Below are 16274 nucleotides of genomic sequence, written 5' to 3'. Positions count from 1 at the left end.
TCATGTGATCATTGCAGGAGGGGCCGTAACTGGCAGTCATAGTTCCCCAAGAAATCCCAGCAATACTGCCCACCACAGGTGTTATCCACAGTGCCCCCATAAGTGCCAGCCACTGTACCTCAATAATTTGAAAGCCACTGTGCTCCAAAACTGCTGAGTGTCCATAAGTGAAATCCACAATGCCCCTACCATTCCCAGCAATATTGCTAACATAGGAGCTCTCCACATTGATGCCAAAGGTGACAACCATGGTGCCCCTACAAATGGCATCCCTCTGGATAGGTCGCCATTATCTGATCAGTGGGGGCCTGCCACCTGGGATCCCTGCCAATCAGGTGTTTCAGAAAGCATCGGTGCTCACTAGGGTTGTTTCGATACCAAAAGTTTGATTCGGTTTCGATACCATAAAAAAGTATTGCGATACTCGATACAATTCGATACCATGCAAAATAAATAAAATGCCAAAAAAAGCTGCGTGCATTCCGCATTTTATGGAACGTCTGGCCCTAAATCGAACAGTCCTATCCTGCTTTTTGGGGGGACAAGGTGACAAAAAAAAAAAAGGCGAATCGTGCAGTTTTGATTTTATTTTTGTTCTTTTACGGCGTTCACCGCATAGGAGATATTTTTAAATATTTTAATAGTTTGAACTTTTTGGACATGCGATTATGTAATATTTTATTTATTTAAAATTGGGAAAGGGGTGATTTATACTTAATATTTTGGTGTGTGTGTTTTTTTTTTTTTTTTAATTGTTTTTTTTTACAGTTTATTTAATAACTATTCCCCCCCCCCCTTAGGGGCTAGAACCTGGTATTGTCTATTCACTTCAGTAGCGTCCTGGCTGCCATGGCAACCGATCGGAGCCCCGCAATTACACTGCTGGGGCTCCGATCAGAAGCTGCCACCAATGAGAGGAGGTGCGGGGACTCTGTGGCCACTGCCACCAATGATTTTAATACTGGGGCGGGGGGGGGGGGGGATGGCACACTGCGCCATCAATGATAATTAACGTTTATTATACAAATACAGCTGGCGGCAGAAACACATTGCCCGCGGCACCTGAGGGTGCCGGCAATGTGTTTCTGCCGCCGCCTGCATTTGTAATGTATTAAACGTTAGTTATCATTGGTGGCGCAGTGGCCCTCCCCTCCTCTGCCCCTCTGCGCTCTCATTGGAGAGCAGCGCGATGCATATTTCCTGATACTGGTAGCCTAGTATCGATAAAAGACAAATCCTGGTATCGTATCGATATTGGGCTTAAAGTATCGATTGGGTATCGAAAGTTTGATACCCGAAACAACCCTAGAGCTCACACTAGGGCCATGGCTTTCTCTCGGCTCACCATGCACAGTGCCGTACATTGTATAGCAGCTGTACTTTGTATCCTAGCCTAGGCCACGTGTTTAAATGTGATGTCACGTGGCCTAGGGACAGCTGCAAGAAGATCGTGGCGCTACGGCGAGTGCTGCCGATCGGCGGAGTTACTGGTGTTGGACCCGCACCGATCAGATACTGATGACCTAATCAGACAACTTTTTCTTTTATGTCATTTTCTCCTAGTTTGAATGCTCTTTATAGCTGAGCCATCCCTAAACATACATTCCCTGTGGAATATATTTTCACAATTATGATTTGTAATGTCATTCATCTCTTAGAAATGGGATTTACTATTACTACTGTTACCACAAGATGGTGCATTTTGACAGAGTGCTGCCTGGCTGGGGAAAACGTGCACATTGTCAGGCAGGCTCCATTTCTGTCTAATTTTAAGTTGCAACACACAATAATTCAGTTTTTTGTGTTTTTTACTGTGCTGTGTTCAAATTGCACTATAATGACTCTGCATGAGAGCCAATAATGCTGCACAGGAAACAAGAATGGATCATGTCAGGGAGATTATTCTTTAAAGTGTAACTGCTATATAATTATAATTATATGCTATAACTGTCCCTATGTACAGTAAAGGAAAATGTTTCCGATCACTGTCCCTACGCATTAGCAAAAATAAATAATTTTATATATATATATATATATGTATATGTCAGGTCCATAAATCTTGGGACATCAACACAATTCAAACTTTTTTGGCTCTATACACCACTACAATGGATTTGAAATGAAACCAACAAGATGTGCTTTAACTGCAGACTAGCAGCTATAATTTGAGGGTATTTACATCCAAATCAGGTGAACGGTGCAGGAATTACAACAGTTTGCATATGTGGCTCCCACTTGTTAAGGGACCAAAAGTAATGGGACAAAATAATAATCTTCAGTTCCTGCTTGTTCTTGGGGCATTTTCCCTTCAGTGTTGTCTTCAGCAAGTGAAATGCATGCTCAATCGGATTCAGGTCAGGTGATTGACTTGTCTATTGCATAACATTCTACTTCTTTTCCTTAAAAAACTCTTTGGTTGCTTTTGCCGTATGCTTTGGGTCATTGTCCATCTGCACTGTGAAGCGCCGTCCAATGAGTTATGAAGCATTTGGCCGAATATGAGCAGATAATATTTCCCGAAACACTTCAGAATTCATCCTGCTGTTTTTGTCAGCAGTCACATCATCAATAAATACAAGATAACCAGTTCCATTGACAGCCATACATGCCCACGCCATGACACTACCACCACCATGCTTCACTGATGAGGCGGTATGCTTAGGATCATGAGCAGTTCCTTTCCTTCTCCATACTCTTCCCATCACTCTCGTACAAGTTGATCTTGGTCTCCTCTGTCCATAGGATGCTCCAGAACTGTGAAGGCTTTTTTAGATGTCGTTTGGCAAACTCTAATCTGGCCTTCCTGTTTTTGGGGCTCACCAATGGTTTACATCTTGTGGTGAACTCTCTGTATTCACTCTGGTGACGTCTTCTCTTGATTGTTGACTTTGACACACATACACCTACCTCCTGGAGAGTGTTCTTGATCTGGCCAACTGTTGTGAAGGGTGTTTTCTTCACCAGGGAAAGAATTCTTCGGTCATCCACCACAGTTGTTTTCCGTGGTCTTCCGGGTCTTTTGTTGTTGCTGAGCTCACCAATGCGTTCCTTCTTTTTAACCACCTCCGGACCGCCTAACGCAGGATCGCGTTCCGGAGGTGGCAGCGCTGCGCACAGTCACGCATATACGCGTCATCTCGCGATGGCCGAGATTTCCTGTGAACGCGCGCACACAGGCGCGCGCGCGCTCACAGGAACGGAAGGTAAGAGAGTTGATCTCCAGCCTGCCAGCGGCGATCGTTCGCTGGCAGCCTGGAGATGTGTTTTTTTTAACCCCTAACAGGTATATTAGACGCTGTTTTGATAACAGCGTCTAATATACCTGCTACCTGGTCCTCTGGTGGTCCCCTTTGTTTGGATCGACCACCAGAGGACACAGGCAGCTCTGTAAAGTAGCACCAAGCACCACTACACTACACTACCCCCCCCCCCCCCGTCACTTATTAACCCCTTATTAGCCCCTGATCACCCCTGATCACCCCATATAGACTCCCTGATCACCCCCCTGTCATTGATTACCCCCCTGTCATTGATCACCCCCCTGTAAAGCTCCATTCAGATGTCCGCATGATTTTTACGGATCCACTGATAGATGGATCGGATCCGCAAAACGCATCCGTACGTCTGAATGAAGCCTTACAGGGGCTTGATCAATGACTGTGGTGATCACCCCATATAGACTCCCTGATCACCCCCCTGTCATTGATTACCCCCCTGTCATTGATTACCCCCCTGTAAAGCTCCATTCAGACGTCCGCATGATTTTTACGGATCCACTGATAGATGGATCGGATCCGCAAAACGCATCCGGACGTCTGAATGAAGCCTTACAGGGGCATGATCAATGACTGTGGTGATCACCCCATATAGACTCCCTGATCACCCCCCTGTAAAGCTCCATTCAGATGTCCGCATGATTTTTACGGATGCACTGATAGATGGATCCGATCCGCAAAACGCATCCGGACGTCTGAATGAAGCCTTACAGGGGCATGATCAATGACTGTGGTGATCACCCCATATAGACTCCCTGATCACCCCCCTGTAAAGCTCCATTCAGATGTCCGCATGATTTTTACGGATGCACTGATAGATGGATCCGATCCGCAAAACGCATCCGGACGTCTGAATGAAGCCTTACAGGGGCATGATCAATGACTGTGGTGATCACCCCATATAGACTCCCTGATCACCCCCCTGTAAAGCGCCATTCAGATGTCCGCATGATTTTTACGGATGCACTGATAGATGGATCCGATCCGCAAAACGCATCCGGACGTCTGAATGAAGCCCTACAGGGGCATGATCAATGACTGTGGTGATCACCCCCCTGTCATTGATCAACCCCCTGTAAAGCTCCATTCAGATGTCCGCATGATTTTTACGGATGCACTGATAGATGGATCGGATCCGCAAAACGCATCCGGACGTCTGAATGAAGCCTTACAGGGGCGTGATCAATGACTGTGGTGATCACCCCATATAGACTCCCTGATCACCCCCCTGTCATTGATTACCCCCCTGTCATTGATTACCCCCCTGTAAAGCTCCATTCAGACGTCCGCATGATTTTTACGGATCCACTGATAGATGGATCGGATCCGCAAAACGCATCCGGACGTCTGAATGAAGCCTTACAGGGGCGTGATCAATGACTGTGGTGATCACCCCATATAGACTCCCTGATCACCCCCCTGTCATTGATTACCCCCCTGTAAAGCTCCATTCAGATGTCCGCATGATTTTTACGGATGCACTGATAGATGGATCGGATCCGCAAAACGCATACGGACGTCTGAATGAAGCCTTACAGGGGCGTGATCAATGACTGTGGTGATCACCCCATATAGACTCCCTGATCACCCCCCTGTCATTGATTACCCCCCTGTAAAGCTCCATTCAGACGTCCGCATGATTTTTACGGATCCACTGATAGATGGATCGGATCCGCAAAACGCATCCGGACGTCTGAATGAAGCCTTACACGGGCGTGATCAATGACTGTGGTGATCACCCCATATAGACTCCCTGATCACCCCCCTGTCATTGATCACCCCCCTGTCATTGATCACCCCTCTGTAAGGCTCCATTCAGACATTTTTTTGGCCCAAGTTAGCGGAATTTTTTTATTTTTTTCTTACAAAGTCTCATATTCCACTAACTTGTGTCAAAAAATAAAATCTCACATGAACTCACCATACCCCTCACGGAAACCAAATGCGTAAAATATTTTAGACATTCATATTCCAGACTTCTTCTCACGCTTTAGGGCCCCTAGAATGCCAGGGCAGTATAAATACCCCACATGTGACCCCATTTCGGAAAGAAGACACCCCCAGGTATTCAGTGAGGGGCATATTGAGTCCATGAAAGATTGAAATTTTTGTCCCAAGTTAGCGGAACGGGAGACTTTGTGAGATAAAAATTAAAAATATCAATTTCTGCTAACTTGTGCCAAAAAAAAAAAATTTCTATGAACTCGCCATGCCCCTCATTGAATACCTTGGGGTGTCTTCTTTCCAAAATGGGGTCACATGTGGGGTATTTATACTGCCCTGGCATTCTAGGGGCCCCAAAGCGTGAGAAGAAGTCTGGTATCCAAATGTCTAAAAATGCCCTCCTAAAAGGAATTTGGGCCCCTTTGCGCATCTAGGCTGCAAAAAAGTGTCACACATCTGGTATCGCCGTACTCAGGAGAAGGTGGGGAATGTGTTTTGGGGTGTCATTTTACATATACCCATGCTGGGTGAGAGAAATATCTTGGTCAAATGCCAACTTTGTATAAAAAAATGGGAAAAGTTGTCTTTTGCCAAGATATTTCTCTCACCCAGCAAGGGTATATGTAAAATGACACCCCAAAACACATTCCCCAACTTCTCCTGAATACGGCGATACCAGATGTGTGACACTTTTTTGCAGCCTAGGTGGGCAAAGGGGCCCACATTCCAAAGAGCACCTTTAGGATTTCACAGGTCATTTACCTACTTACCACACATTAGGGCCCCTGGAAAATGCCAGGGCAGTATAACTACCCCACAAGTGACCCCATTTTGGAAAGAAGACACCCCAAGGTATTCCGTGAGGGGCATGGCAAGTTCCTAGAATTTTTTATTTTTTGTCACAAGTTAGTGGAAAATGCTGATTTTTTTTTTTTTTTTTTCATACAAAGTCTCAGATTCCACTAACTTGTGACAAAAAATAAAAACTTCCATGAACTCACTATGCCCATCAGCGAATACCTTGGGGTCTCTTCTTTCCAAAATGGGGTCACTTGTGGGGTAGTTATACTGCCCTGGCATTCTAGGGGCCCAAATGTGTGGTAAGGAGTTTGAAATCAAATTCTGTAAAAAATGACCTGTGAAATCCGAAAGGTGCTCTTTGGAATATGGGCCCCTTTGCCCACCTAGGCTGCAAAAAAGTGTCACACATCTGGTATTGCCGTACTCAGGAGAAGGTGGGGAATGTGTTTTGGGGTGTCATTTTACATATACCCATGCTGGGTGAGAGAAATATCTTGGCAAAAGACAACTTTTCCCATTTTTTTATACAAAGTTGGCATTTGACCAAGATATTTATCTCACCCAGCATGGGTATATGTAAAAAGACACCCCAAAACACATTCCCCACCTTCTCCTGAGTACGGAGATACCAGATGTGTGACACTTTTTTGCAGCCTAGGTGGGCAAAGGGGCCCATATTCCAAAGAGCACCTTTCGGATTTCACAGGTCATTTTTTACAGAATTTGATTTCAAACTCCTTACCACACATTTGGGCCCCTAAAATGCCAGGGCAGTATAACTACCCCACAAGTGACCCCATTTTGGAAAGAAGAGACCCCAAGGTATTTCGTGATGGGCATAGTGAGTTCATAGAAGTTTTTATTTTTTGTCACAAGTTAGTGGAATATGAGACTTTGTAAGAAAAAAAGAAAAAGAATCATCATTTTCCGCTAACTTGTGACAAAAAATAAAAAGTTCTATGAACTCACTATGCCCATCAGCGAATACCTTAGGGTGTGTACTTTCCGAAATGGGGTCATTTTGGGGTGTTTGTACTGTCTGGGCATTGTAGAACCTCAGGAAACATGACAGGTGCTCAGAAAGTCAGAGCTGCTTCAAAAAGCGGAAATTCACATTTTTGTACCATAGTTTGTAAACGCTATAACTTTTACCCAAACCACTTTTTTTTTTTACCCAAACATTTTTTTTTTATCAAAGACATGTAGAACTATAAATTTAGAGCAAAATTTCTATATGGATCTCGTTTTTTTTTGCAAAATTTTACAACTGAAAGTGAAAAATGTCATTTTTTTGCAAAAAAATCGTTAAATTTCGATTAATAACAAAAAAAAGTAAAAATGTCAGCAGCAATGAAATACCACCAAATGAAAGCTCTATTAGTGAGAAGAAAAGGAGGTAAAATTCATTTGGGTGGTAAGTTGCATGACCGAGCAATAAATGGTGAAAGTAGTGTAGGTCAGAAGTGTAAAAAGTGACCTGGTCTTTCAGGGTGTTTAAGCCATAGGGGCTGAGGTGGTTAAGAATGTTCCAAAATGTTGTTTTAGCCACGCCTAATGTTTTTGCTATCTCTCTGAGGGGTTTGTTTTGTTTTTTCAGCCTAATGATGGCTTGCTTCACTGATGGTGACAGCTCTTTGGATCTCATCTTGAGAGTTGACAGCAACAGATTCCAAATGCAGATAGCGCACTTGAAATGAACTCTGGACCTTTTATCTGCTCATTATAATTGGGATAATGAGGGAATAACACACACCTGGCCATGAAACAGCTGAGAAGCCAATTGTCCCATTACTTTTGGTCCCTTAACAAGTGGGAGGCACATATGCAAACTGTTGTAATTCCTACACCATTCACCTGATTTGGATGTAAATAACCTCAAATTAAAGCTGACAGTCTGCAGTTAAAGCACATCTTGTTCGTTTCATTTCAAATCCATTGTGGTGGTGTATAGTGCCAAAAATGTTAGAATTGTGTCGATGTCCCAATATTTATGGACCTGACTGTATATATATCAGTTACACTTTAAAGTGTTTTGTGAATAGGTTTCCTACTTTCTTATAGGACATGTACTAGGTTGGAATCTGTTGCAGATATCTTTGGATTTTTTGCAATGGATTTGTGTTTGAACATGTAGCAGACCTGTAGACAGATTTAACCCTACTCAATGGGGTGTGTGACATGTCCATTCTTGGTGTGGGTTTCCATTAAAAACAATGAGAGGTTTATGTTAAGCCTCTTTTAAATGGATTTGGCAGGGAAAACACGCAGAACAATCTACTGTGTGAACATACGCTTACAGGATCCGTTCCCTGTTTTTGCACTCCTTATATGTTTCTCACAGAGAGCGATAATGTGGCACTGTGAATAAAGTTTAAAAAATAAAGTTTTAGAAAGGGTTTGTCCAGTTGCCAACTCCCAGAAACCCTGCCGATCAGCTGTACGAAGAGAACCCAGCTCTCCTGTGTGTGCTGCATTTTGTTCACTGTTTACCTACTCGCCATCGACACTGCAGTGGTCCTCATATGAGGATAGGTCATCAATATTATGCTACTGTGCACTGGCAGGGCTTTTATTTTTATTTATTTTTTTAAATTTTCTTTATTTGTATTTCAATATTAACAAACAATTTATAACATTAGCATCATTTTCCAAAGTAAAACCCCACCCCGCGCCAATTCCCTCCCCCTCCCCCTCCCATCCCATGATGTGTCCTACTTCTCCACCAGCCCTCTGTAACATGACCGAGGAATGGTGGAGAAAGAGATGGAGAGCGGAGAGAGCTCTAAGGGTTCCATTCTCCCCACTGGCAGGGCTTAACAGGCAGTTTACTATGGCAGGCCTAGGAGCCTTCACAAGGCCATAGGCTGTCAAAGCAACTGATCAGCACGCCGCCATCTTTCCTGCAAGGTGGGGTGTGATCAAAGGACAGAGGGAGCTCCGCGCTCTGCCTTGCATTTCAGATGGTGCGGTCTCTATAGACAAGGGCATCTGAAGGATTAAATGACACTCTAATCCCAGTCACATGGTTCAGCTGAATTCACACGTCTGAGCTCCACCAACCCACAGCGGCCAATGGTCACATGATTCTGCTGTAAATTTGTGCAGCTATTGCCCCCTGAAGCTGGGGCATGGTTTTGTATATTCACCTTCACCAAGAAGTCTTACCCTTCCTGTCCTCACTCATTTACAAGCCTCCAATGACCCTGGGGGGAGGGGGGTGAAATATGAACTTTCCTCTGACTGATTGATACTCCAGGGTTTAGTTTTTTTTAGAGTTCTTACCTCTGCGGTGTTCTCTCCTGTCCCTTATACTATAAACAGTGATCAGCAGGGTGTTCTAGAGGTGATGGATAATCAGTTCTCACGTCTCCTGTGTTCTCCCCTGTCCCTTATACTATTAACAGTGATAAGCAGGGTGTTCTAGAGTTAATAGTATAAGGGACAGGGGAAAACACAGGAGACGTGAGAACTGATTATCCATCACCTCTAGAACACCCTGCTTATCACTGTTTATAGTATAAGGCTACTTTCACACTAGCGTTCAGAGCGTCTGCTCAGACGGATCCGCTCCTATAATGCAGACGTTTGTATCCGTTCAGAACGGATCCGTCTGTATTATAGTTTGAAAAAAAAACCTAAGTCTGAAAGTAGCCTGAACGGATCCGTCCAGACTTTACATTGAAAGTCAATGGGGGACGGATCCGTTTGAAGATTGAGCCATATGGTGTCATCTTCAAGCGGATCCGTCCCCATTGACTTCCATTGAAAGTCTGGACGGATCCGCTTGCCTCCGCACGGCCAGGCGGACACCCGAACGCTGCAAGCAGCGTTCAGGTGTCCGCTCGCTGAGTGGAGGCTGAACGCTGGCAGACTGATGCATTCTCAGCGGATCCGCGTCCACTGAGAATGCATTACGGCTGGACGGTTGCGTTCGGGGCCGATTGTGAGCCCCTTCAAACGGAGCTCATGAGTGGACACCCGAACGCAGGTGTGAAAGTAGCCTAAGGGACAGGAGAGGTGAGAACTGATTATCACCCATAGAACAGCATTCTTATCACTGTTTATGGTAGAAGGGACGGTAGAGAACACCGGAGAGGTAAGAACTGATTATCATCTCTAGAATACCCTGCTTATCACTGTTAATAGTATAAGGGGCAGGAGAGAACACTGGAGAGGTGAGAACAGATTGTCTATCACCACTAGAACACCGTGACCCTGCTTATTACTGTGCTGGATCAATAAGGGCCTTCAATTGATAGAACATAAAATATATTTATGATTAAAGCGGCTCTGTCACCTGGGTCAACCCTATACAACCAGACAGATAGCCTATTGGGGTTGCTGACTCTGATTAAAAGGATACCTATCTTTTATCTTTAGGTAGTAGCGTTGTGGAGAAATCTTTATAAATATGCTAATGAGCTATTGGAGCACCAGGAGACGCGCTTATGCAGTTCGAGCACCACTCCAGTCACACCCCTGGTGCTCATACTGATGCCCCTCTCCTTCAAATCATGCCCCCTCACTTTAGATTGACATTGCTAGATCAGAGATCTCGTATCTGCTCACCCGCTGTCTAGAATGTTGGGCTTCATCCCGATGAGTGAAGATGCAAACTGCGCACGTGCTGTTCACGTCACTGAACCCAGAAGTGGGGAGCGCACAGGCTGTCAATCTAAAGGGAGGGGCGTTATTTGAAGGATTGGTGCGTCAGAATGGAGCACCAAAGGGTAGCGCTGGAGTGGTGTTCGAACCGCATAAGCCCTCCTTCTGGTGCTCAAATAGCTCATTAGCATATTTATAAAAGTTCAAATTTCTCCACAACGCCACTACCTACAGATAAAAGACAGGTATCATTTCAGTCAGCGTCAGCAACCCTACCTGGCTGTATGCCTGGTTGTAAAGGGTTGATTCGGGTGACAGAGCAGCTTTAAAGAGGACCTTTCACCGGTCTCCTTCTCCCTGACTGTAAGCTATCCAATCGCAGTGGAGAGCGAAAACTCACCTTCTCCTCCCTGTACCGATGGTATGAATTTACATACCAGACTGGAAACCAGAATGGGGGCACAGCGGGGGAATGGAGCAGCGCATACAGAAAATAGTAAGCGATCTCACATGCCTTCAGTATTCCCCACCCTGGCAGCTATTTACATGATAATGTCAGGATCGGTGAAAGTTCCTCTTCAAAATTTCTAAACTTTTCTAAATTTCTTTAAAAGTTATTCAATTAATTGCACATTATTAATATAATTTTTTCCACCCAAAACTACCTCCGACTCCACAGCCCTGGAATTCACCACTGTATGTGTGCGTTATCACATGAATCAAAATGGATAATGTCTTTTTGCATGTCTAATTTTAAAAAGTAATCCATTGTGCAAGCTTTGATGTTGTATTTGGTCCCCATATGGTTGTAATAATGTACTTTGTATACAACTGCATCTCACATATGTACTGTAAAGTTCAAACCCACTTGAGTCGTATTTCAAGATTTAAAAAATAAATCACATGAATAACATGACACAAGGCCACGGGCTGTTTGCAGTTTTCTTATTCTATCTAGATTGCCATAATGATGCTGCTTGATCACCATTTGGTTAGCATGTAAAACCCATGAAAAGTAAGGTTCTAGAGAATGAAAGAGGAGATTTCTGCCACGGAACTCTTCAAATGCGCAGTTATTAATACTAGATGTATGAATTAAGCTTAAAAATAGCCTCCCGATTGTAGAGAAATGTTCCCACTGGCACAAAGTCTGGTATAAGAGATGTTTTGGCACTCAACATGCAATAGAGAATAGATATGTGGAAAAGCGCATGTGAACTGGTCGACATGTATGTTTTCTTTTATTTAATTATACATTTCTATGTTTATGTCTTTATTGCTGCGTATATATTGCATATCTGAGCTACTTTTCATCTCCTAGTGGATATAGGTATACAGACTGTTGAACCATAGACTTTAGGTAAGTTGTTTTTTTTTATTTTATTTTTAGAAAATGCCAAGATGGTCCTTCAAGCAATGCCTCTGAAGGTTACTTCACCCTCACCCACCATACTCACTATATTCACATTACAGAGCAGAGTTGATGGAAAGTTTTGGGTTGCTGTGGTCTTCTCTGAGTTTACACAAATGAAGGCCTAATAGGAACAGTTCTTGCATCTATGTCTAAAATATGTAACACATGGTATACAGACATCGTAGAAGCTTCATCCAAGCCAATTTCATGGAAACTTTTCTCATCACTACTTGTTGACTGATAAAGTTCCAGTTTTGGTTTTAACATTGTTTATAGATTAATTTCCTCCTGACAATTCATCACTGGGGGTTGTCCTCTTCAGTGGGTCGAAACCAGTTAGACTTTCTTTTTTATATCTTCTTGAGTGATATCAGAAACTTACGTTTTTGCTAATTTCAGTTTAATTTTTGCTCATTTCAGTTTAATTTTATTAAAACTTTTTTAATTTACCTTATAGGGAGTCTGTCACCTGAAAGCCCAGTGCCTTTTTGTCTAGCTTCCTGATCCAATAAACATACCTTTTTCTTTCCAATCTGTGCCCAATTTTTATTCATTATGCAAATTTGCAATTCGGTGCACCAAAGATGGGGCTGAGCCTACGGTGCACCGTGGGACCCACTGCATTCTCCTCCCAGCTGTTGGATTGACAGTCAGGCAGGATAATGCAGAGGAGTTTGGCCCTGTCAAGCAAGCAACTGTGGGAGACACTGGAAGGAGAATGCAGTGGATCGATGGTGCACCAAATTACACTGCTCCACCCCTGGTGCAATGAATTGCTTATTTTTTTTAAACTCGTTTTATTGAAATTTAACAAGAAAGGCATGTTACATTTTAAGAGTAGACAAGGATTAATACATTCAGGGAATATCTCACGCAGGAGATATAGTGCAAGCACTGCAGTGCTTGACAGTTCTGCATTTAAATCCGATACAGCATAAAAATTTACATAATCAAATGACTTCTGGAGGGAGAACGATGGAGGAGATCTAGCCTCAATATACATGTTAGCATGGCATTATACATCGGTTACAGAGTACATACAAGCATTATGCACAGTCAGAGGGGATGCACACCATTCGCCCCACACTTTATCAAACTTTTGCGGGCACTTCCTATGGATAAAAATGACCTTTTCCATACTAACAGCCTGATTAACCAGCAACTTCCATTGACCCACCGTAGGCACTCTATCATCCATCCATCTCAGGGCAACAGCTTTTCTGGCAAAGAATAAGGTTTCGCTCAAGAAAATTCTGTGATGATGGCCCCAATCCTCCTCATCCAGGATACCAAGTATACAGCTCTTTGGGCACAGCGGCACCGCATTTGGAACTATAGCAGACAGCACTCCTATCACTGCTGCCCAAAAGCTCTTCAAATATGAGCAGTCCCACATGAGATGCCAAAAATCCGCTCCCTCCTGATGGCACCTATGACACCTACTGTGTGACAGTCTCCCCATTTTCTGCAGGCGAACAGGTGTAAGGTAGCTCCTATGCAGGATAAACAACTGAATCAGCCTATTAGTTACTGACGGAGAGACCCTCACTGGAGACAGCAGCGCTTCATTCCAATCGTCAGCTGATAGGGAAGGGATGGAATTTCTCCTCAACAGCAAGGGGATTCATCAGCGTGCGGTTATTAAGCAAATGTGTATAGAGTGCAGAGATAATACCTTTCGGGCCCTGTGATCTGAGAACTCCTATCAGAGGGTAATTAGAAATTTTCCGGCCACCTGCTGCGAACTGTGCCGTTAGCGCATGTCTCAGCTGCAGGTATCTAAAGAAGAATGAGCGAGGTAATTCAAACCTCTCCTGCAGCTGAGAGGAGGAACATAGATTACTCTCAGCATATAAGTCGTTCAGTTTGCGGATTCCCTGCGCCTGCCACCATCTAGCACCCTCTAAATCTTTTAAGTGAGCAAACATGGGATTATCCCATAACGGGATGTCATCTGGGATGTCTTTAAACGACCTCATTTTCGCAGCATTCCATACCTGATGGGCCATTCTATGAATAGGGAGCAAGCGCATGGAAATAAACCTCGGCCCCTCCAACACAGGCCATAGAGAGGATAATCCTAGATACTCCCTAAGGTAGTATTCTGCATTAGGTAGATCAGTGGCCTGCTAGATAATAAAGGAAAAAATCAGGTAAAGAAGCGCCACCTTCTAGCTTGGGCCTCTGTAGGACCTGAAGGGACAGCTTTCGCCTGGATTCCCCCCACACAAATTTAGTCACTAACGAATGAATGCGAGCAAAGAATCCCTGCGATATCGGGGTAGACGCATGCGCCTCTAGCTTGGGCCTCTGTAGGACCTGAAGGGACAGCTTTCGCCTGGATTCCCCCCACACAAATTTAGTCACTAACGAATGAATGCGAGCAAAGAATCCCTGCGATATCGGGGTAGACGCATGCGCCAATGAATTGCTTATTTGCATACCAAATAACAGAGTTTTTTCTCAAAGATACGGGCATGGATTGAAAAGCAAAAGATGTGTAGACCACCGGAATGCATTTGGCGTAGGTTAATAGTGATTTTTCAGGTGACTGACTTCTTTTTAAAGGGGTTGTCATGCAATCTCATATTAAAGAGGATCTCCGGAAATGATTGATGATTGAAACATGGCCACCAGTAACCAATTCTAGAATTTGAATAGGACGGGTTGCTTTCTGCTACAGAGCTCTGTGTGTGGTTGGTTAGGAGGGGATTCACTTCAATACCCTTGATTTCTGGTGCCCATTTTCATGTTTCAGTGCTAAGTGTTCCTGAAGGCTGCTCAGCCTGGTGGCATATTGCAGGCAGGATCATCGTTGCGGTCTAATTGTAGAGTTTCTGCTCCACAACAGATAATACTGATGTGATCCTGCCTGTGGTCTCCAGCAATCCGTCCAATTCAAATTTTAGGATGGTTTGCTGGTGGCAGTGTTCAGTATTTTCCAGAGAAACCCTTTAAACTACTTTCACCTAATGTGCACAGTGATAGAGGATGTGCATCATCAGCTCAGTGCTACTGATCGGATCCTATTGTAAACTAGTGGTGGAGTGATCCTCCTATTGTGCAGATCAGCTAATAAAGAATTGACATACTCCAAAAAAACATTTTCTCACCAACACTGGACACTTTGGGGCCGATTTACTAATACTGTAAGATTTCGATGGTATGAACTTAGATAAGATGGTGTAAAGCTGCACCAAATTTCATACAGTGGCTGGTGCTGGCTGATAAAATTGGTGCATCTTTAGACTGTCTGTTCATATCACCTATTGACTTATGTTGGAGTTTGTTCCAACATTTTGACATGTTTTTTGGAACACAATGAGGGGCATTTATTGATGTGATAACATTATTTGTGGCTTTAGAAAGTTGCAATATTTGCGCCATAATTTGTGACTTTTTGAGCTTTTCGCCACTTTTCTAAAGTGACAATAAAGGGGAGGGGCTCAGCTGTAGCAGCGAAGCCTATTGTGGCCTGCCTAGTAAATAAGTTATAGTTGGAGTAGACTCCAGTTTCTGGTCCACGGAGTGCCAGAGATCCGTCTATTTTATTAAGAAGCATCTATAAAAGCGTTATAAAAGCTCATCAGCTGCCCCCACCAGTGCCATCAGCTGCCCCCCAGTGCCACCATCTCCCCCTTCTAGCCATGTCCCCAGTGCCAGTGAAAATAAATACTTACCTTTCCTGTAGGACCGCCGCTCCACAGCTCCTCCATCTTTTCCACGCGCTGCACTGTCCTCCTAACGTCACACAGCGTCAGGCCATAGTGCGCACTTATGTGCACTATGTTCTGACCATGTGTCACGATCCTGTGCAGCGCGGTGCAGGCCGGCAGGTAACCACGGAGAGGTGAGTAATAGCAAGCTACACACTACACTTCTCAATAATAGATGCTAATTATGTGATCCTGCCTATGAAATGTCATCATGGCTGAGCAGCCTAACAGGAAAACTAACCAATGTGTAGTATGTGCAAGTGCCAGAGTATAGTAAGGCCTCACCCCATAACCCCTCCTAGACAGCTCTGCAATTGGTAGCCTCCAACTCTGCTTACATTTTAGGACATGTTGCTGGTGGCCCATTTTAATCATCCCTGGAGAGTTCCTTCATGCTACTCCCTAATCTGGCAAACCACTATCCCGCTAAGCCACACCCACTTGTTGGGAGCGGCAAAAAAGTGTCTAAAACACTTAATAATAATTGTTGTAAGCGTGTACGGCAGTGTTTGGGCGCAA

General features: G+C 44.0%; 1 protein-coding gene across 1 annotated transcript in view; it reads left to right on the top strand.

Moving 5' to 3' along the window:
• Window positions 1–16274, top strand: part of FAM185A (family with sequence similarity 185 member A) — a 65702-nt gene that overhangs the window by 24929 nt on the left and 24499 nt on the right. The gene's annotated exons all lie outside the window — the stretch shown is intronic.

This window comes from Bufo bufo, chromosome 1 (assembly GCF_905171765.1).
Source record: "Bufo bufo chromosome 1, aBufBuf1.1, whole genome shotgun sequence".
NCBI classification, from domain to species: Eukaryota; Metazoa; Chordata; class Amphibia; order Anura; family Bufonidae; genus Bufo; species Bufo bufo.
Note: the sequence above shows the minus strand (reverse complement) of the source record. Positions and strands in the feature narration are given on the sequence as shown.